Below are 23,876 nucleotides of genomic sequence, written 5' to 3'. Positions count from 1 at the left end.
AACTTTTCTCATCATAATGCAATAAAAGTTGGAAAAAAAAAAAAAAGAAGTTCCTTGCATTTCTGTCTCCCTATGAGTTACAACTCCACTCCTCCACAGGTTATTTTTAGAAGATCCATCCAAAGTAACCGGCATGCAGACTGGAAAGAAAAGAGCAAAACTATCCATTGGTACATTGTGTGGCATCAAGAGAACCCACAGAAGTCAACTGGAAAGCCACCACAATGGAGAGTTGTATAAAGTTGTAGACCTGGCCTTCAAAACATAAACACAAAGTAATTATCATCAGAAAGTGAAAGAAAACAAAAGCTCCATCCATATCAACAAAGAAGCAAGAAAACACCTAGGAATGGACTTATCGAAAGTAATAGAATGTTTACCTAGGAATGGACTTATCAAAAGTAGTGTAATGTTTGTGCTCCGAACTCAAAAAGAGAAAATCTCCAAAATAATATTGAAAGAAGCAATAGACTGCCTAGATAAATGGAAAGATGCCCTGGACTGGAGAGTTTGATGTTGTTAAAATGGCAGTAGCACCCACAGGGACCTGAAGATTCAGATCTGGTGTCTTCTTTGTTTTTTTTTTTTTTTTAAAGAATTATTTATTTATTTATTTTGTATATATGAGTACACTGTAACTGTCTCCAGACACACCAGAAGAGGGCATCAGATCCCATTACAGATGGTTGTGAGCCACCATGTGGTTGCTGGGAATTAAACTCAGAACCTCTGGAAGAAGAGTCAGTGCTCTTAACCACTGAGCCATCTCTCCAGCCTGTCTGGCATCTTCTTAATCACCTCCACATTCTTCCTTCACTCAGTTTTCAACATGTGCAGCAATCACTTTGTGGTCCTGCTGTTTCTCTACTCTAGCTCACAGCAGAACAGAGCTCCTCAGTAGAATGGTGGGCCCCATAAGGAGAGGCTTTGTGACAGTCAGGGCTCCCGTGCCACACTTCATAGCAGAGGGAACAAAGTGTTTCCACCCAAGTGGATCAGGCTGAATTATGAGTCCACAATATCCACAAGAAACTAAATGTTTCCCTGCCCTGCTCCACTGTAACAAAAGCTCCCGGGATGAAGAGGTCTTTGTTTAATTTATCAAGATAGTCATTGAACCTAGAGTAGTGCCTAACAGGTAGTAGACAACAAATAAACATTCCGTTGAGTAAGGTGTAAGATGATAGCAGGCAATTTCAGAATGACTCCGTAAACTTGGTATAATTTTAGAGATGAGAACCCCAACAGCTTTTCCCTTTTCTGTTTCTGTCTGTGTCACTGTTGTGTTTGGTGCAGCTAGAACCTCAGAGAAGCAGGAGGGTATGAGACTGGAGCTCCTGCAGCAGGTGATCACACAGGCTGGGTGTAATCTGAGCCTCCGAGAGAGGCCCTGGTGTGCTTGGGAACTGGCCAGCACCTGTGAGGAGACAAGAATAGACAGACTTGAGTTTACGGTTGTCCCAAGCTCCGGACAGTCCTAAAGTAATAGACCAGGCATTCACCCCACCCCCTGAGGGTCCCAGAGCACATCTCCTGCACGCTCGGATTGATCTCAGAATGTGGGCCAGCTAACCTTGTATTCCAGGGATGCAGTGAGCAGCATGTGTTGCTGCTTCTGTTGAAAGCCATGTCACTGGTCCCAGTCCTGCTCTTCTGAAGGGTTGTGACCCACTTCTGAGACTCTACCTTGCTACGGAAGATGGAGAAGCCAGTTCTCGGCTATGAGATCATTCCATCCTTCCAATGCAAGGCTCCAAGTACAAACTATGCTCTGCTGAAAGCAGCTGGCCTACAGAAACTCAGCAGGTCCCAGAGGAAAGCGTTTCTTCAACAGAGTGGGGAAACTCTTGCAACCATTCCTGGTAATAGATAGCATCGCATTAATCCAGGTCTCTGGTTAGAGGCCAACTGGAGTTTTATCTCTTTCCTCAATGATGCTTAAAGTGCCAGGGTATTTTAGCTGTAGGGCAAACAGAGCCCCCAAGGTGGAGTGGTAGGTCTCTGCAGTTACTTGTCCACACAGGTACTGCAGTCGGATTAAGAGAGGAAGGAGGTCACAGTGGAAGGAGTATTTCTTCACTTTATCTTTATCTTGCTTGAGGGAACACACTATTATCACTTTTGTTTTGCTCACTTGTTGATGAAGCCTGGAGTTTGAAAATCTAGTCTGGCTACCCACTAAACACAGCAGTCCTCTTCAGTGCTCTCTAGAGCATATGAGTTCACACTATCTCTCCCTTGAATGGTTGTAACCAGTGCTAACTGGAGTCCCTGCATCGTCTTATTCCTTCTTATATGTGTACCTCCTGAAGCCTTCCCCCCGCCCCGAAGCCTTCCAAAGGCTCTTGTGGTCCTTGATGCTGAGTTCAGACTCCTGATACAGCCTATGCCCTTCTGATCCCTGCAGCCTATTTCTAACCACTCCCCCAGACGTCCTCCAGGAAAGCAGCCATCTCTGCCTTTCCATTCCCACATCACAGGCCCCACCTCTACACACTGCTTCCTCCTCAGTGATTCTCACATTAATTCCTAGTTATACTTATAGTCTGCTGTGTTTAGCTCTCTTCTGACCCCTAGACCAGGTTCTTTGTCCGTGATACTTATTGTCCTCTGTCTGAACTCAGCCGATCTTAACTCCCAGAACAACTTTATAATGGGCAGCTGCCCATGGACCATCTGTGCCCATTTCATCTTCTTTACCGATACCTGGTGTGGTCCTGGATTATTGAGTGTTCACTGGGTAGAAAAACTGGGCTCATTTTCAGAATAGCTACAAATGTCCCTGTGTGCTCGTCCCCAAGTCTAACCTTCAGCATCGCGTTCATTACACACCTGGGCCCCTCCTTTTCTCCCCTGGAGTAGTTGCTGCCATCTTTTTCTAACTCACTTATGAGTTCAGCCTTGGGTTCTTTCCCTAGAGAGTAAATTCTCTTCTACTTAGAACTCAGGTCTCCAGAGACATCAGGAATGAAGAATTGCCCAGTTAACATTTTAAAGCCATCAGGAGTCCTGCTACACCCCCTAGAGGTGATGATAGTAAAGTGCTTTTATAAAAAAAAAAAAAATCTCTGCCAGCAATCACCAACATTCCAAGAAATAATAACCAGCAGATCTAGAAAGGTAATGAATGCTTGAGTTCACAGATGAAACCCCCAAAGTCACCCCGTGCAATGTGAATTGGAAACAGTTGCACAGAGATCTGGAGCTTCCCAATTATAAATGGCCTCTTTAATTTCGAAGTCCCCCAATCTCTCTATAGATGCCAACAGACTACAGACTGCCAGTGCTCTATAGCCCTGCTTTCTGATGTGACAGCCCACGCAGAGCATGTGTGTGGGCTCCACAAACTTCCAGATGATCTTGAAGAGAATCAATGGTAAAAACACTGACTCTGACCCCACTCTGCCTCTGGTCCCTTCCCTCCACTCCTGGCATTCTAAATCCACCCCACAGTAGATTCAAAGAGAGTCAACCAATGCGAGCTCCTGGGGTGGACCCCAGCACCCGAGGGAGACCTTTTCTTCCTAACGGGGGGTAGAGAAATGTGACTGTCCTCGTATGAGTTCATTTTACAGCCAGGAAGCAGGGGTCTAATGTAAGCAGTGCCGGCTGGGCTCATTTTCAAGGGAGCATTCAGAAACTCTAGTCCTGAATATCTCTTTCCTATAAGCAGACACAGTGAAACACTATTGCAAAACTTTATTTTTATCATATGTTACTCTCTGATAGAACACCTAGAACATTCTATCTAAACTTAGTAACTTGTTCACACAGGTACTGCAGTCGGATTAAGAGAGGAAGGAGGTCACAGTGGAAGGAGTATTTCTTCACTTTATCTTTATCTTTATCTTTATCCCACAGGGGATCAGAAGCATTGACAAGTGACATTTGCATGGCACCTGCTCTGTGACATTCTCAGGGCTGTAAGCTGGGCACATCTCTGTTCCAGTTCTATGGGGTCTGAAAGTAAGGTTGTTCTATTTCAGCAGCGGGACTCTGGGGAATTTTAGGGTCTGAAAGGTGAAGAAAGAGCCCTGGGTTTTTTGGATGTCAGCAAAATGCTGAGTACAGACCAGATATGGCCACTCAGGAGCAATCGATCAATCACCTCACATGCCAAATGCATCTACTTGGATTTTTCTAAAAATGATATGGTTCTGCCAAGACGATCAATGTTTATGAGTTTTGCACTTGAGAACACTCAAGACTCTATAGCCATGTTTTTAAACTGTTCTACAGATTACAAGGACTTTTCCAAAACTGTACAAGTGTTTTCAAAATAATACTAACATGGCATTTATCTTTTTTTTTTTTACCATATTTACATTTGCACTGCAAAAGAAAAGATGGGCAGAAATGCTTATCCCTTGGTACAAATAAAGGAATTACCAGTAACCATTGCCTTCTTTCTAGCCATGTATTCCTAGCTAAAGTGAAAATACCACTTTCACTTAAGACTGTCCTCAATGAAAGCATAAAAAAAATTAATTTTCTTTGATCTTAGTCCTTTACATATCTTACAGTGGCTTGTGCTTACAATCTCAGAACACAGGAGGCAGAGATAGGAAGATCACAAGTTCAAGGCCAGCTTGAGCTTCACAGGGAGACCATTTTGAATGAATAAATAAATAATAAATAAATAAAATGTCACAAATCCCACCAATTACTTGACTACACACAGTACAATGGCTGTCTTGAGGGTAGAGGGTTATAAGTTGAAAGCTAAATTAGCAATTATTTCATTTGAATATGGATACTTAGAGGGGTTTGTAGCTTTTCTTTTAGTAAATAAAATGAGATTACCACTTTGATGAAAACAATTAGCAAAACTTGTTGCCAGTAACAAAACTCAACCTTCCAGGCAAAAAGTACATTTTGAAAAACTAGTTTCTACCACTGTAAATGTGACAACTTCTGACCTTTTAATAAGACCTTCCTAGGGTTACCAGTGACATTATTTAAAACTAGGACTGCTAGACTCCCAAGAATCAAATAACCCTATTAAAAATGGGGTATAGAGCTAAACAAAGAATTTTCAACTGAGGAATATTGAATGACCAAGAAACACCTAAATAAATGTTCAACATCTTTAGTCATCAGGGAAATACAAATCAAAACAACCCTGAGATTCCACTTCATACCAGTCAGAATGACTAAAGTCAAAAACTCAGGTGATAGCAGATGCTGGCAAGGATGTAGAGAAAGAGGCACAGTCCTTCTTGCTGGTGGGATTGCAAGCTGGTACAACCACTCTGGAAATCAGTTTGGTGGTTCCTCAGAAAATTGGGCATAGTACTTACTACCTGAGGACCCAGCTATACCACTCCTGGGCATATATACCCAGAAGATGCTCCAACATGTAATAAGGGCACATGCTCCACTATGTTCATAGCAGCCTTATTTATAATAGCCAGAAGCTGGAAACAATCCAGATGTCCTTCAACAGAAGAATGGATACAGAAAATGTGGTATACAATCAACTATTAAAAATGATGAATTCATGAAATTCTTAGGCAAATAGATGGAACTATAAAATATCATCCTGAGTGAGGTAACCCAATCACAAAAGAAAACACATGGTATGCACTCACTGATAAGTGGATATTAACCCAAAAGCTCCAAATACCCAAAATACAATTCACAGACCACATGAAGCTCAAGAAAAAGGAAGACCAAAGTATGGGTGCTTCGGTCCTTCTTAGAAGGAGAACAAAATACTCACAGGAGCTAATATGGAGATAAAGTGTGGAGCAGAGACTGAAGGAAAGGCCACCCAGAGACTGTCCCACCTGGGGATTCATCACATGTACAGTTACCAAACCTAGACACTATTGTGGATGTCAAGAAGTGCATGATGAAAGGAGCCTGATATGGCTGTCTCCTGAGAGGCCCTGCCAGAGCCTTACAAATACAGAGGCAGATGCTTGTAGCCAACCATTGGACTGAGTGTATGGTCCCCAGTAGAGAAATTAGAGAAAGGATTGAAGGAGCTGAAGGGGTTTGCAACCCCATAGGAAGAACAACGATATCAACCAACCAGACCCCCCCACCCTCAGAGCTCCTAGAGACGAAGCCATTAGCCAAGGAGTACACATGGCTCCATCTGCATATGTAGCAGAGGATGGCCTTGTTATGCATCAATGGGAGGAGAGGTCCTTGGTCCTATGAAGGCTCCATAGCTGCCCCAGTATAGGAGAATTGAGGGCGGGGAGGTGGGAATGGGTAGGTGGGTGGGTGGAGGAACACCCTCATAGAAGCAGGGGAAGGGAGAATGGGATAAGGGATTCCTGGGAGAGGGGAACTGGGAAAGGGGATAACATTTGAAATGTAAATAAAGAAAATATCCAATGAGGGGGACTAGGACTTCTTGTTATATTTGAAAATGACCTGTGAACATTTGAAAAATCTGTTTAACTAATTTTCAAATGATCATTATAACCAAAATACACTATAATGCAACCAAATCACCAAGAATTTAATATAGGGTTGGGAAGATAGCTAAATCTATAAGGTGATTGATTATCTTGAAAACATGAGGACCCAAGTTCAAGTCTCAGAACCTACCTAAAAATATTAAGCATAGTGATGTATGCTTGTAATACCGGCACCAGAGAGACAAAGAGAGAGATCATTATCTCTGACACTTAATGGCCTAGTTGATGAGCTCCAGGCCAGTGAGAGACCCTGTCTCCTAAGGAGGTAGATGGTGTTGCTGAAGATGAACCCAAGCCTATCCTATGGCCTTTACACAAACAGAAACACAGGGAGACAGAGAGGCAGAGAGGCAGAGAGGCAGGGAAAGGGAAGGTAAGAGGGGATAAGAGGGAGGGAGGGAGGGAAAAGATAGAGGGGAAAGGCAGAGAGAGAGAGAAAGAGAGAGAGAGAGAGAGAGAGAGAGAGAGAGAGAGAGAATTTAATGAATGAAGTTTGATTGACATCATTTCTGTTCCATGTTTGCTGATGTCTTACTAATTTTTCTTTTCTTTCAAATTCCTCCCATACATAGCTTTCATAGAAACATCCACTTCTGATTAGAGCATTTTACTGCCTAACACAATAGATGTTGGAATGGAAAGTTCTCCTCTTTACAAAGTTCCATCAAGATCTTTCCAGGCAACATAAAATGACACACCAGGAAACTTTCACTAAAGTGTTCCGCTTTCACTTTTCTCCCAGTTGTCTTGCTTCCAGACATCCAGAGTCCTGGAATGCCTGCCACAGGCTTAGATTCAGACTTCCTACACGCACGAGGAAAGCTTACCACATGGATTACTCCAAGTAGTCCATATAGAGTACATTCATTGATGGGTTATGTGCTGAAGAGACTGTGCATCCTCATTCTGGACCTGGGCACCTTCCTGTCATCAGTGACAGGACTAGTTCCACCTGACTAGCAGAAGCAGCCAAGTAACTCTCTCTATGCTTTCTAGAAATTCCTGGCTCTCTGCTCCTTTGAGCAAAAAGTAGAGATGAATCTGGGTGATTGACTTCAGACTCCACATTACAACTTTTGAAAAAAATCAGTGTTGTATGGACTGGGGATAAACCTCAGGGGTAGGGTTCTTGCCCAGGATGCTTTGGCTCTGAATTCAATTCACAGCACTGAAAAAAAAAGCTACAGTCAAACACATTGTCATTCCACTGATATAAAAGAATAAAGTTAAACTACAGAGTAAGGGGGGTGTCACCCAGTGACAGAGCACTTGTCCAGCATGCAGAAGCCTCAGGGTTTGATTCCTAGCACCTAGAAAATATAAATTAAACAAAGAAAGCTGTAGCTGGGCTTAGTGTCACACCAGTGCAAGATCACAAGCTCAAAGTAGGCCTACACACATATGAGAGCCTATCTTAAAAAGAAGTAAATTTTTAAAAAAGGCTTTTAAGAAAAAGAAACTGCAGCTCTCAGTCTCTCGTGATAAGCACAGCTACCTCCTAGGTATTTTTTCTTTACAGTGATACACAAGAGTGAGGCCATGTAAGAGACCACAGACAATTCGTGTGCTCCAATACTAAGTTCTCTCCTCTGGTTTTTGTTTTTTCATGGAAGTTGGGTGTGTCCTTATACATTCAAAGCAAGCACTCCACCACCACCACCATCACCGAGCGACGTCTTGTCCTGCTCTCTCCATTTGCCCTTCAATGTCTGATTTCAATTCAGTGTGCTGGCTTGATTCTATGCTGTTTCTCTTTTTCTTTCATTCCTAAGACCTGCATGCATCCAGAGTCCGCCCCGTCTCAGTCTCTGAGAGCCTGGAGTTGCTTTAGACTGTCTGATAGCATTTCTTTATATCTTCCTTTTTCTTCTACTTTTGGCAGGAGCCACCTTGTCTAGGCTGCACCTTTCCTGTTGTCCCTTCGCGTTTGCTTTCCCCTATTTTTTCTGCCCTGTGGCTATGACACCATTGGCAAGTCTTACTATGAGTACTTCTTTTCCATTTCTACACTTGTTGACTAGTATTTTAGTACCTGCATACTGTCCTGGTTTTTCTTTCCCCCAATTATTGGACTTGACGGGATAATTATTTCATTGCCATTGCTATATTTTCATAGCAGGCTTAATTATCAGTTGTGGTTGCTTTTGCTCTTAGAGTTCTACTCTCAGAGTAGACTAACAACGTAGGCAGAGAGATCAGCTACTAAGTTATAGTACAATCTAAATGCAAATATTTCCACGGAAAGAATATAGGTACCTCTTTTTAAAAAAATCTAATCAGTGACCTAATGCCAGAGATGCAAGCCCCAATTCAGAAACACAAAATACATGATTCCTCTTTAAACTATTTCAGAAATGGAGTGAATTGGGTGAATTTCCAGATAAAGAATACGAAAGAATTATAAGAGTGCCCAATGAGATCTAAAAGGATATCTTATACGAATTCAAAACAAATAACTAAATAAAATGTGGATTTCAATACAGGAAATAAAAGATGAGTTTAATAAAGAAACAGAAAGGCTGAAAAGTAAAGCTGACATTTGGGAATAAAAAGCTCAGTAAGTCAAGTTCAAAGAAGGAAACTTAATGGAAAGTCTCACAGGTAGAATGGATAAAGTAGAAGACAGACTGAGGGCTTGGATACAAAGCAGATGAATTGGACCATTCAGATAATGTCATGATAGCAATGAAGTACAAACACAGCATGTGAGATCTATAGGGAATCATCAAAAGACCAAGTCTTCAAATTATGGGTATTGAAGACATTCAAGCTAATGACACAGAGAACGTATTCAATAAATTGGTAGCAGGAAATATTCCAGTATAGGAGTAAAGATAGCCATCCACACATGAGGTATGTTTAGATGACAAAAAAAGAACCTTGCCACATAATATTTTAGATTAAGGAATTAACCCTACCAAGAAGGAGTATTGGAAGCCATGGGAGAGAAACACCATGTCACAGGTAAAAGAAATCCCTTTATAATAACAGCAAAATTTCAACAAAAGTTCTGAAAGCCTAAAAATTCTAAAAATGTATAGAAGATGTTATTTCAAGTTCTGAAAAACAAAAAACTGCCTGCACAGAGTACTATATCCAGCAAGGCTATCCTTCATTGAAGGAGAAAGAGATAATTATAACAAATGCAAACTAAAGAAATCCAATGACCACTCCAGCAGCACTCAGAGAAGCTACCCTCTAAAGAAAAAGATAAACATACCCATGAGGCCCAGGGAGAGCGCCAACTGTAGACCAACTGGTAAGGCTGAGTGAATTACAAGCATTAAGGAAATAACAGAACGGCAGGAATTAAGGAGTCCTTTTCAATAATTGACTCTCCAACAAAAGACACAGACTAGTGGGTTAGATTCAAAAAACACAATTTCTAGCTAGAGAGATCGCTCTGTGGGTAACAGTACATCCTATGCTAACATGAGGACCTGAGTTCAAGTCCCAGCATCCACACAAAAGAACAGATATTTACAACTCTAAACAGGTATGTTCTATGATGATTAATCTTGATTGTCAGCTTGGTGGGGGATTGGAATCACCGTGGCTAGGAATTGTAGGCATGTCTGTGAGGGAGCTTCTAGACTTCCGGAGGTTAGTTGACAAGCCCTAAACGTGGGCCGGGATGCCAGACTGAACCAGTTGAGCACTCTCATCCATTCATCCATCGCTGTGAGTTCCTGACTGCATAGACAATGAGATCAGCTGCCTCCCTAGCCTTGCCTGCTGTCATTCCCTTGTCATTCCCCCACTGTAATGAACTGCACCCCCTCGAACTATAAGCCAAGATAAAACTTTCCTTCCTGAAGTTGCTTCTCATCAGGTCTTCAGTCACAGCAACAGGAACAGTCATTAGCACATGCCCCTGGACAGATACAAAGACTGGTCTCAACACTGGAACAATGGGTGACTCCCATACCCCATTCTCATGGACAGAACAATGAAGTGGAATTTGATGATGTGAAAACAACATGAAACAGCACAAACAATCAGTGAAACAAATAATCATTTCTTCAAAAGGATAAGGTTGACAAGCCCTTAGCCAAACAAATCAAAAGAAAGAAAGAAGATATTAACATATAATTAAAAACAAAAATGGAGGGGCTGGAGAGATGGCTCAGCGGTTAAGAGCACTGACTGCTCTTCAACCCAAAGGTCCTGAGTTCAAATCCCAGCAACCACATGGTGGCTCACAACCATCTGTAATGAGATCTGATGCCCTCTTCTGGGGTGTCTGAAGACAGCTACAGTATACTTACATATAATAAATAAAAGTCTTAAAAAAAAAATGGAGACATTACAACAGGCCCCAATCAAGGTCATGGCATTTTGAAACCCTATATTCAAATATATTAGAAAACATAGAAGAAAGGGATACATTTCTAGACATGGATGGTCTATCAAATTTAAACCAAGACAATAATAGTAATCAAAAAGATATTAGACTGATAAACAATTTCAACAAAATGGAATAAAATGGAAAATCCAGAAATAAATCCATATGTCAAGAGACACCTGATTTAACAGATACCAAAGACGAGCTTTTCAACAAATAGCCCTGAAAAAAACTAGACACTCACATGTAAAAGGATGAAGCTCGATCCCTCACACCCTGTATAGGGACAATTCAAAATGGATCATAGACCTTAATGTAAGACCCAAAACTCCAAAACCGTTAGGGCGAGGCACTTTAAGATACAGATATAACAAGGACCCTCTAAAAGGGCCTCCAGGGTGAGCAAGGTGGCTCGGGAGGTACAAGTAGCACACGCCATGGAGGCCTGGCTGCCTAAGCATGATTTACAGAACCACAGAGGGGTGAAAAGAGAGAACCACTTCATAAAGTTGTCTCTGATCTTCACACACTTGCAGTGTGTGGCACAGGCATGCATACACACACAGAAGGGGAGTGAGGGGGAGAGACAGAGGGAGAGATTTCATTTCTAAAGTTCTTCCCTCTCCCCTGAAATGCTACCATTTCTTCTTTCAATCTATTCTGAATTGTCTTCGATGCATATGAATTGTGGGGTTTTTATTAAGAATTCTTTTAGGGAACCAGGAAGGTTATTCAGTGGTTAAAGCATTTGCCCTAAATGAATGAGAATCTGAGTTCGAATCCCCGGATTCCAGGTAATGCCAGTGAACATAGTGGCCCATCTGTAGTTCCAGCCCCAGAGAATGGAAATGAGACCTTTTGGAGTAAGACTAGCCAGATTGGTAACATCTGAGTTTCACTTAGAGCCCTTGCTTCAGTGAATACGGTGGAAGGGCAATTGCAGGTGATTCCCAATATCAGCTTCTTGCCTCCATGTACACTCATGCACACATGCATACATGAATATGTGTATCTACATGCATGCACACATGCACACACATACCATGAAAATGAACAAAGGAAAATGTCTTAGTAATTCCATGGCTGATTCAGGAGTTGTGGTCATGACAGAGTGAGCGCTGACTCTGCTTCTCTCAGCTTCCCAGCAGATGCCTTCCTGGTAAGAAAAACAACCAGCTTGATGCCCTAAAGCATTTTTGTATTTTTTATTTATTTATTTATTTATTTTTATTTTTTATTTTTTTTTTTTTTTTTTTTTTTTTTGAGACAGGGTTTCTCTGTATAGCCCTGGCTGTCCTGGAACTCACTCTATAGACCAGGCTGGCCTCGAACTCAGAAATCCACCTGCCTCTGCCTCCCAAGTGCTGGGATTAAAGGTGTGTGCCACCACGCCTGGCACCCTAAAGCATTTTACAGTGTCGCTGTTTAGTGGACACCCATTACTAGGGGTGCAGGACTGAGGGAAAATAGCTGACACGCCAGCCACTGGTGCAGTCACTATAGAAATCACTGCAGAGGTCATGATCCAGCTATTGCAATCATTCATGAGCACATTTGCAAAGAGCCCTATACCCCACTACAGAGATACCTGCTCATCATTGCTGCTCTATTCACAATAGCTGGGGAACAGTCTAGATGTCTGTCAGCAACCAATAACTGAGTAATGAAAATATAGTATATTTATATGAGGGAATATTGTTCAATCATCAAGGAAAACAAAATTACCGGGCAGTGGTGGCACACACCTTTAATCCCAGCACTTGGGAGGCAGAGGCAGGCAGGCGGATTTCTGAGTTTGAGGCCAGCCTGGTCTACAGAGTGAGTTCAAGGCCAGCCAGGACTACACAGAGAAATCCTGTCTTGAAAAACCAAAAAAGAAGAAGAAGGAGGAGGAGGAGGAGGAGGAGGAGGAGGAGGAGGAGGAGAAGAAGAAGAAGAAGAAGAAGAAGAAGAAGAAGAAGAAGAAGAAGAAGAAGAAGAAGAAGAAGAAGAAGAAGAAGAAGAAGAAGAAGAAGAAGGAAAGAAAGAAAAGAAAAGAAAAAGAAAAAGGTAACCCAAACCTGGAAAGACAAACATTGTGTGTTTTCTTTCAAATGTGCATGTTAGCTTTCTATATTGATATATGGGTGTTTTGTTTAGAATACCCATAGAGATCAGGACTCAGTAAGGGGGCCATGGGGGGAAGCCTGGCCTCCGGGCTGAAGGAAGTGATCCCTGCTCTTGTTGTCCATCACAGGACTGTACCTTATGGTGTCCCAGAACATGAGCATAGGAAGAACAGAGACTTGTCTGGTCTCTGCTCACAGGATGACCACAATCTCTTCACTGGAAAGTAAACAGGACCTGGTGATTTGGGGTGGGAAACCTGGCTCTCCATTCCTGAGAAGAATGAACCTTTGAAGGGAAGAATTAACAGAGTTCTCTGTAGAGGACTGAAGGAATCACCACGAGGAGCTCATTTTCTTGTCAAAAGCCCAGACAATGTTTTAAAACTTACTGAAACATCATAATTAGCAAAAAAGAAAAATTAGACCTGGTTTGGACAGTCAGGGGTGGTTCTGTTTATAAAGAAATGATCAATCAACCAGGCCACCTCAGACTGTGACAAGATCATATAGGAATCTGAGAGTAACACTTTTTTCCCTAGAAATTTATTTTGGGAGATATAAATCTCTCCCTCGATACCCAGGTGTCCTCTTTGAGATCTAGAAGGAAAAGGGCCTTGAGTATAAATTTGAAGTCTATAAAAAGGGCTAATGAAAGATGTCCTGGGCTTCAGGTTGTTCTGTTTCCCCTCTAACATCTAACGTTTTTTGTTTTTTTTTACAAGACATGGGACTTGTGTTGGCTTTAGATTTGCAAGTAAGTATTTCTTTAAGGAATGGATAGTTGGGCATGTTTGTTTCATGGCACCGGAGATAGAACTCGGGGCCCCGGTGCATGCTGGGAAAATACTGTACTGCTGAGCCCCACATCCCAGCATAATTCTGTATAATTCTGAACAATATCCCTTCGTTTCCCGTTAATCTAACTAGGTTATATTAAATATGCTTTAATAAATAAATAAACCCTTTGGCTCATTTGGTGTTCCTACTTTTTCTCCCCCAAGGAAGAGGATTCCTGTTTCCTCTTCCTCTGCCATCACGCATCGCCCTCCTAAAGAACTTCCCTTTCATCCTCCCCTGAACTTGGCCTGGCCCTGCTTAGACATCACAACAGCTGCCAGCGGCACAGACTTCAGGAAAGGCAGCAGCCTCTGCCTCCCAGACCTACCAGAATCCACCCCCAATCCCCGTGAATCTGAGCTGTCTGAGATGAAATGAGTTTGGGGTAATTACAAGGAACCACTGAAGGCAGTGGGGACCCCCAAAGGTAGTTGCCTTGTCCACTTAAAATTCTTGAAAGCACTGAGAAGAGTCGCTTGGAAAGGGAGAGAAATGGCCTTTAAAAGGTGATGTCAGGGCTTCACCATGTGTTCTTGGCTGGTCAGACTCAGGGTTAGGATTTGGAGGCGCTGTGGGAGTATCCGTTCACTACTCTCCCCTAATCCTCTCAAATCGCCCGGCTCTACAGCTGTTGGTGCACCAGATAAACTATTTGTTCAATTATTCTTGGCCGGGATGGGGCGGCTGGCCTCAAAGGCTATGAGCTTCATAATTCCGGCTACTTCAATCAGCCAGGCCCTCCCCGGGCTGCCCACGGGAGACAGGGCCTGTTTGAAGCCAGGGCACTGGGCTCGTCTTCTTTCCACCCTTTTCATCTCCACGCAGACGGCGGGGCGCGGGCACCTCCCGGTGGACGCCGGCAAGGAGTAGCATCAGCCATGGGCCCCATGCCAATGCACAGAATCAAGGCGATAAAATAATTACAAATGAAAGGGAGATTAGTGAGCACTGTGGAGACAAATGCTTCCAAAATGGTTCTAGAAATCTCCTCGGCGTGTTCTCAAAGGGGACTTCGCTGCAGCTGCCATCTCCATGGCGATCGGGCAGCAGATGCTGGGCCAGGAGCACTCTGGACACTTGTCAGAGCCACCCAACACCAGTCAGGGAGGGAGACGATGTAGGCCGGTCACCTTGGCATCGCGGAAATGCACCGGCCGTGAGCACAAATTTATTTTCCCATTTTAGTGCCCCTCCCTCTCTTGGCCTCTGCAGAGTCCCACTAATAAGTGGGTGGCAGCTGCCGAGAGACTGGTCCTGCCTGGCAGTTGCTTTGAGAAATACTCCAGGGGAGTTGAAGCCTCACGTAGCTAAAAAGTCCTTTGCAACCAAGATGTTCTCTTGTCAGTCTGTTCATTTTTTTCTCAAAACTTTATTTTGATGTCTTGTGAGTCAGTATTGACAAGCGATTTAGGATGATTCCTCTTTCTGGCACAATGTCTCCATTACCTTCCTCAGATCTCCTCTGATAAAGGAAATCTAAGCCACAAGCCATTGACAGTTGTCAAATCGTGAGTCAACCCAAGCTTATACGCTGCAGCAAGAATTCTAGAACAGATAAGAAGGCCTCCCCACCTAATGGGACAGAACGTCTAAAATGAGGCCACACATGCTCTCTAGGATATCTTTTCCAGAGTTGGCAGCCAGGTACCTCAGCAGTAGCACAAGCTAGGGATGTAAACATATTTAGAATTAGCAAGTCTAAATATGCAACAAGTGGTCCAGATTAAAATAGTTAATTTGTTGGATAATGGGATACTGAGAGCCCCCAACCCCAAATTCCAAAATATCAAATGCTCTATAATCCAAAACTCGAACATCAGCATGATGCCGGGTTACAAGTGGAAAACCCTACACCCGACCTTGTGTTATCAGGAAAGTCTAGGATACACATGCAAAGAATGCTTAAATTGTGTGAACTCTGCTGACACAGTGATATTACCAAAATACAGGGGAGCAGGTGGCGCATGCCTTTAATCCCAGCACTTGGAAGGCAGAGGTAGGCAAATTTCTGAGTTCAAAGCCAGCCTGGTCTACAGAGTGAGTTCCAGGACAGCCAGGGCTATACAGAGAAACCCTGTCTCGAAAAAAACAAAAACAACAACAACAACAACAAAAAAAAACACACACACACAAAAAAAAAAGGAAAGAAAAGGAAGAAAAGAAAATGAGTAGAAAATCTACGTTCCACTGCACTACACTCAGCAGCTTAGAGTCTAGCTGAGGGGTATTGAAAGAACACCAGGAGTACTGCAGAGATTTCAACAACAACAACAACAACAACAACAACAACAAAAACTAAAAAAGAGGCAGGAACCACCACCAAGTGACCAGGTAGTCACTTGGGCTATGACCCCACTGAGACTGAATGTGCCTGTGTGCATTTTTTGCAAAGAAAGCTTCAAAGTTCTCCTACAAGTTTCAAATGGATCTGAATCAAAACTGAGAGGACAACAGGCTTAAAGTGAGAAAAGGACACAGAGAGTAGAAGGGAATACACAGAGGCTGGCGGACTGACCACTTACAGATGCAGCTCAGTGCACGCCCGCTCCCCGGAGAGACTGAGACCTGCCAAGGTCTGAGGCTTTGTCTCTAGGTTAGTGACATTCTCCAACTTCCTTTAAAAGTAGCCAACTTTCAGATGGAATTATATACAGAATCCCGATAGCCAAATTTCAACCAGAATGAACATGGTCTGAGTAGAACAGGTTGATTCGGTGTTCTCTCTCCTCAAGCACAACAGCTTCAACAGCCTACAGTGGGCTGGAAGCCTCCTAGGCATTTGTGAGCCTGTGGTAACGGTGGGTTTCCTCAATTCTATATCCTCCCCCAGTAAGATCATGAGCGAGCCACCACCACCCGCCCACCCCTGCTTCAGGTGCTGTTGGGTAGCTGTTTCCTCCAGGAAGGACCTGACAGCCACCTTCCTGAATCAGAGCAGCTTGGATGACCTGCACAAGTCTCTCACGATCAGAGTCAGGGCTCCAAAGCATTCACAAAAGTCCTACATACTCCTTCCTTCTCCTAGGTTACAAAGAGGCAGACAACCACTGTCATGGAACACTCCAGTACTGTAGACTTCCCAGACATCACCTAGGGGAACTGTTTAGTAGTGTAGCTACCCATATGTCATGGAGAAGACTCTCCAGTCATGTAGCTTCCCAGACATCAACCAAGAGGACCCTTTAGTTGTATAGCTAGCTACCCATATGCCACACAGGAGACTTTTCAATGGTGGATACCCATCCATTGCTCTCAGCACTTCTTGGGGTATGGTGGCTTTGAGACACCCATCCTCTTGAAAGTAACTCCAATAAACTCATTGGTTCACTGGGCTGAGCTTTCTCTAGTCAGTTCTTTCTATAGTCTGTCAGTACCCTCCTATCTGGGGCAAATATATATATATATCTTTACATCCCCCTAGGAAAGTCATGGGACAGATAACATCCGTGGCTCCTGATGCTCCTTCAGTTTCTCATTGAAATCACTTCCTTGCTTGTCGAGTTGTCCCTTTCAAAACCTGCTGGCTTAGAACTGCTAAGTATGAGGTCTTGTCCCAGGGAACTTGCCAGGAGAGGCAAGACCAGCTCGGAGGAGCAGAGTTTACTGACCCTCACTCAAACCCTCTGCAGCTATGGTACGGAAGAGGCATTGCAGACTTGGGGAAGGGGAAGCCGTCCCACATTTGCTCTGGGAATATTTACTCAGTAGAATGAGACAGCCCCTGAACCTTGGCATCTTTCCTTGCAGTTAAAAAGGTAGTGATGGCCTAAGCACATACAGGATCTACCCATGAGACCCTCCCCGGAGCTCAGTGGCAGAAGCTGCGCTTGCCATATTGACACAGAAGTAAAAGCAGGCCAGGGAGTTATTGTTATCAGGGGGGAAAAGTCATAAATCTGTTCTCCACATTCTGCCTCCTTTGGATGGCAGATCAAGTTCCGACTTTTTCACAATTGCCTTCCTCCTCCACCTGACTGCTGCCCGCCCCACTCTAATGGTGCTGATATAGCATCACATGCCCCAGCCTACCTTCTTCTTTAGCTTAAGCATTTGGCTTCTGGATCCACCATCTTATCACAAATCCTTGAGAACAGAGACCACACCTCATCTTGGTCAGTATCTCTCTGGGTGTCACCTGTCACAGCAGTGGATCTCCTTGTACCAGTGAGTGCTCTTGAGATAAATAGAAACTGTATCAAAGGCTGGGAGAGGAGAGACAGAGGTGACCAGCAACCTCTTGATGGCTGAGCTCTGGCCTAAATGCCAAGTGCTGTTGGAAGCACCTGAGCTATTTATATAATTTCACAACTATCTTTTAAGGCGATCTGTGTTTCAAAAGAGGTGATTTAACTGCAGACATAAAGTGAACTTCTTAATGTCATGCTTCAGCCAAAAGTCAAAGCCAGGATTTGAACCCAGGGAGTTCCCAGCCCATATTCTGCCATGTGTCCTACTGCTGCAGAGAGAAAGCTGGTCCTTGTGACTAGGAAGAAGTAATGAGGACAGGGAAATAGAGGGAAAGAACGGGTATGCTAACTTTAAAAAAAAACCTCTTTGCCAACTCTAGTCTCATGACCGAGCAGTGCCTTTCAGCACAGGGATAGTATGCCTGGCCACTGAGCCCAATTCTGCCCCCCAGTTACTGACAAGTTAGTACAGCTTTTCCTCTGCCATGTTGCCTGCAATGCCCCACATTCTCCTCCCTCCTCTCAGGGGAATGCCCCGCCTCTGCATGAATTGGAAAGTAGTGTGAGAAAGAAAGTGTGCATGTGCCCAGGGAGACTATCCCCAGGTCAGAAAGCCTGAGCTTTCAAATTGCTTGTCGGGGTGGACCCCCAGGCAGGCTGTGAACCCACTTGACAAGAGAATTCTCTGTGACCTAGGCAAACTAAGCGCCCCAAATTAAGTATCCCACCGTCCGTGTCCCTTCTCACTGAAAGCTTGTTTTGACCTTTTGCAGCGTTAACTTAAAAGAAGATATTTGAGGTACCAGAATCTCTGATCTACAAATGAAACCCAAGCCACCTGAATCCACCACTCTGCAAGAATTAACCTGTTGGTGGGTGTGGTAGGATGTGTCCATAATTCCCAGCACTGGGGAGGGTAAAGCAGGAGAGTCATGAGATCAAAACAAGCCTGGACCATATAACGAGACCCTGTCTCAAAACCAAGAAATGTGGAAAACCAAAAGTAAGAGGGAAAAAAAAAAAGGATGGGAGGCAGAGAGGCATAACCCTCATAGAACTTCCTGTGAGGAAAGGTGGGATGGTTTTATTAAATAGCAACTCGTGTGTGTGTGTGTGTGTGTGTGTGTGTGTGTGTGTGTGTGTGTGTAATGGAAAGGCATCAGACCAATTGCTTTATTCTAATAAGATGTCAATACAGCTCAAAAATATAAAATGATGTGCATTTTTATCCTCCCTCCCCCCACTCAGCAAATACCTGTGGAGTGGAGTGTGTCTGCTATGGGCTAGGTCTTGTTCTTCAGGCTGTGTCCTGAAGACAAACATTAAAGTGAGTGAGTCCTTGGGAAAAAAGAGAATTTACAGGTAGCTCTACCCAGATGACAGAAAAATAATTGCATACAGTGTAAGTTTCAGATGCATGGACAGATGTCTATAAAGGGACTTTGCAGTGAAGGCATATATCTATATATACACTGTAACAGAATAGTATAGTGCAGTACAGTATAGTAAGGTATTCTCAACAAACCTGTAGAGTTGGCTTTCCTGCCCATACTCCACGACTGAGAAGCAGCCCCAGTGAGCACTGAACCTACCTGCCAGTACTCGGTTCTTCTCGCTCCTCATCCCAGGCTGTTGTCAGGGCCCATGACAAAAGCTATCAGAGAGTGAGTCTGTGACTCCTGAATTTTCCTTCTTCTATCTCCCTACAAAGGGGGACTTTGGCAAGGTGTGTACTAGAAGGAAATCCTATCATGCATGACACGCATCCACCAGAAAGACACTCTACTGTATGATATGATTTAGCCATGGAGGACAGTGTGGCTGTGGGACTCTGCTTACAGAAGGTGTCTCTGGCTGTCAATCTTGTGAAAGCAGAAAATAGAATGGTGGCCACTCAGGGCTTTGGAAAGGGAAGCAGGGACTTGCCAGCAGGTGTAAAGTTGTATACTGCCAGGCTCTCTGCTGGCAGAACCAGGAAAGAGAGAGAGAGAGAAAGAGAGAGAGAGAGAGAGAGAGAGAGAGAGAGAGAGAGAGAGAGAGAGAGAGAGAGAGAGAGAGAGAGAGAGAGAGAGAGAGAGAGAGAGAGAGAGAGAGAGATCCCCGAGCCTCTCTCTCCGGGGTGAGTCGGATCTCCTGCCTCCAGAGAATAACCACCCCCAGCCAGGAGTCTGTCAAAGCAGGAACTCGTTTTTATTGTAGCGATCTTTTCTTTATAAAGGGTTGAGAGAGGAGGTGGAGTTTTCTGCTGAGGTGAGATGATGTAGGGGGAGGGGAAAGTTGACGAAGGGTATGGGATGACTGGAGCCAACAAAGTTACAGGAGCTAGGCAAAGGCAGGCTTAAGCAGGTTGTGCTGAGTCACCCCAGTACAGAAGTGACTGAGACAGTTTACAAAACTCGAGCCAGGCTCGGGTTTGTCCTCAAGGCCCAAACCAGGGCCAAATAGAGCCCAACAGTATATGGTTGCAGAAGATGGGTAAGTGCTGAACATCTGTCTACCTGCAACACCTAAGGTTTTAAGATGTGGCCCTGTGCACTCAAGAACATGTTAAAAGGGTGGATCTCCTCTTAGTGTTTTTATCACACACACAAAAGTAACAAGCATAAGGAATCTTGGGGAGATGACAGACGTGGCATTTACCTTGACTATGGGGATGGTTCATATGTAACAAATGTCCAAACTCACAGAATTACGTGCAAGTTTTTATATCAGTTACACAGCAATAAGTCTATTTAAAAGGTAGCATTTTCTTAGACTCTTCTCCATTCTGCAGTCCTTCTCTAGCATTCAAACAGACTTACTCTGACCCAGTTCACATCTATTCCTGTCTGAAGAATTTTCCCCTCTTCTCTCCTGCCCTTGGGAAATGAGCTTCCCAGTCAAAACCCGGCAGAGGTAAACAGGTTCTCTAGCATAGACAGAGGATGCTGTCAGCCTGTCTCCATCCAGTTGACAAGGAAATGTCTTGGATTTTATGTTTCATTTCACAGGCTTCCAGCATCCACTGAGGCCAGTGCAACCTACACCTCAATGAAGTAAGTGGATTCACACAAGCTATGACTTTCTATTGCTAATTAACTTCGCTTCGCATCATGTATCCCACGTTTATCTATCTAAACAATGTGAGCAATTCATGCTAGCCCTGGCTGGCGTGTTGAGAGACTGCATCTCTGCATCTCAGCTGCAGTCTTGTGCTGACAAACAAATCCCAGGGTGGAGTAGGGACGCCCCCATTGTTCATTGTGCTTAACTTCTTTGGAATGCCCTTCATGCCTACTTTTCCAAGGTCTGGCACCCTCTCTCACCTCTGAGAATGGAAAAAGACTAAGAAGCTAGGATATGATACCATTGTGAAATGATCTTGAACTGGGGTGTGTGGGATCAAAGACATACCTCAGAGGACCAGGGGATGAAGGGACTAGAGGGTTCTTCCTGCTAGCTGCTGCAGGAGAGCCAAGCACAGGCTGTAGGAAGTGCCTCGTGGACTAGCTTAGGAACCTGGCTGTTTAGAGTCCCGGGAGATGAAGCTGTGTGTCCCTGTACAGAGGAAAGGAATATGCTGGCCTTCATTTCTTGGTCAGTCAGGATCTGGCAACTAATGATCCAGGCGCAACAAGCACCCCCTGGTGGTCATATGAGGTGTTTCGCATTACAAAAGTATGGAAATAGCACCATCTACAGTTCATAACATTTTTCTGCCTTGCCAACACAATTCAGTTTGTTCCCTTTCATTAGGTACTTGTGAACCAAAACCAGGGTGAAAATAAAACACAACTCTTTAATAACGTGTGTTCCATCTCATACTGAGGTATAAACGTTGGGCCTCTCGAAGCCACAAACAAAGTGTGGATTCTCAAGTTAAATGACTGATTGTAACTTTTTGAGCTTAGGAAAGTTAATACCACAAAACTTTGGTTTTTTGTTTTTGTTTTTGTTTTTTTTTTATCTATAAAGAAGATTTTGTGTTTACTTGTAGTACTGAACCAAAGTTTAAATAAAATAATACACATAAGATAAAAATCAAATATGTATAAAGTAAGTTAGATGGTTGGTATAATAAATAGGCTTTAAATTACAACAAAAAATCTCACCTAGAAATGGGGGGGATTGTTGAAGTTGTGAACTATTTCTGAAATGGGTTTGTCAAATGAAAAATAAGAACTCTGTAAGGTATTTTTTTTAAAGACTAGCCTTTCCTCTCTCTAGAATGATTGAGTCTGACCCTCCACCAAAAGATGATCTACCCCTTGGGCACAAGGCCTTGAAACAAACTTCTGCCAAGAGAGGGTCCAAGACATGGACTGACTATGTGCTCCATGCTAGACACCCCCAGAAGTGCTCTTTTCATTATCATGGGGAAACCTAGAGCTCCCAGAAATGGTTTTGTCAAGGGTGTGGGAACATCTTCTTTTATAGTTTCTCAGGCACTTTTGTGATGGGTCAGAAAATCTCAACACTGGGAAGTGTGTGCTCCTTAGCAGGAGAAGGTTTTGTGGTATAAAACGAAATAGTACTGAGCAGGAAAGGGAGCAGACATCCAAGGAGAGCACAATTGGAGTGAATGTGGAATCTGGCCAGGGGGGTCTGGGGGGATTCAGACTAAAACTGTAAATGCTGCATTGTCTGTCATAATGGTCTGGAGCAGTGGCTCTCAACCTTCCTAACATTTCGACACTTTGATACAGTTTATCATGTTGCCATGACCCCAACCATTAAATTATTTTTGTCGCTATTTCATAACTGTAAGTTTGATGTTATAAATCACAATGTAAATATCTGTGTTACCCAGTGATTGGGAGGGTCACAAACCACGGGCTGAGAACTGCTGTTCTAGGACAACAAGATCTTCTATACGGTGGCAGAAGTCAACCCAGCTTGTGTGTGGGGACCGAGTACAGAGGGACACTAGAAGTGGGGCAGGGAGCAGTGAAACTGGCCTGAATCCTTCTGAAATCATTTTTTTTTTTTTTTACAATTCCAAGACATTTGCAAGTTGGTTCAAGTAAGAGTAGAATCACCATAGTGAAAGTATTTGCAGAGACTGACAAACACTATCAAGTAGAGCTTCTTCATCCCACCAGAGAACCAGATATTTAATGGAAATGTACACAACCCTCAAGGCACTCATCAAAGCTACTTATGACACAAGATCTATTGTATATTGCTATATGAAAATTGTATCTCAAATAATTATACCTCAAAAATATATCTCTTGCTTTCAAAGTTTGCAGATGCAGCTGGGTACCCAGTACCATGCACTCACTTAAGAAAAATTAAAAATGAGTCTGAAAGAGAAAACTGAAACTTAACAAGTGTTGAAGGTTGATATTCAGACAGTTCTGGAGACTCTGCTGTCAACTTGACACAAGCTAGGGTTATTTGAGAAGCGGGGACCACACCTGAAAAAATGCATCCTTAAGACCGTGTTATACGCAAGCCTGTAGGAACTTCAGTGATTGATGTGTGAGGGTCCAACCTACTGTGAGTGATGCTACCCCTAGGCAGGTGGTCCTGGGACACATAAGAAAGCAGACTGAACAAGCCCGAAGGAATGACCCATCCCTCCTTGGTTTGTGCTTCATTTCCTGCCTCCAGGTTCTTTGTCGCTGCCTCACCGACCAGCAGAAATAAGGAAGCGACCACAAACTCTTCTCCAAGCAGTTTATTCAGGAACCTTGTACTACCCAATCATTCATTCATTTCTTATTTTTCCTCCAGCCCCCAGCACTCGCGGGTTAAATACTTTCCCTGGTCCCAATCAGCATCAGCTACGTGGCAAAGCATAATAGGCTTCGGGAAATCATGCCAGCTTGCATCACAAACTGGAGGCTCTCAGCTTTTTCTTGTTTATCGCAATGCTCTCTGCTCTGGCCAGAGGCCAGGCGCCATATTTAGGGTAGCAGCTGCGGCTCCCCACAGTTCCCCCTTTTTGTTTTAAACGCAACAGGCAAGAGTAGAGGTCTGA

General features: G+C 43.6%; 2 pseudogenes; both read left to right on the top strand.

Moving 5' to 3' along the window:
- The first annotated feature begins 1,699 nt into the window (after nt 1-1,699).
- LOC116072807 lies at nt 1,700-13,536 on the top strand (annotated as a pseudogene).
- A 75-nt stretch (nt 13,537-13,611) lies between these two features.
- LOC116072806 overlaps nt 13,612-23,876 on the top strand; it is a 40,922-nt pseudogene continuing 30,657 nt past the window's right edge.

Source organism: Mastomys coucha, unplaced genomic scaffold, assembly GCF_008632895.1.
Source record: "Mastomys coucha isolate ucsf_1 unplaced genomic scaffold, UCSF_Mcou_1 pScaffold23, whole genome shotgun sequence".
NCBI lineage: Eukaryota > Metazoa > Chordata > Mammalia > Rodentia > Muridae > Mastomys > Mastomys coucha.
Note: the sequence above shows the minus strand (reverse complement) of the source record. Positions and strands in the feature narration are given on the sequence as shown.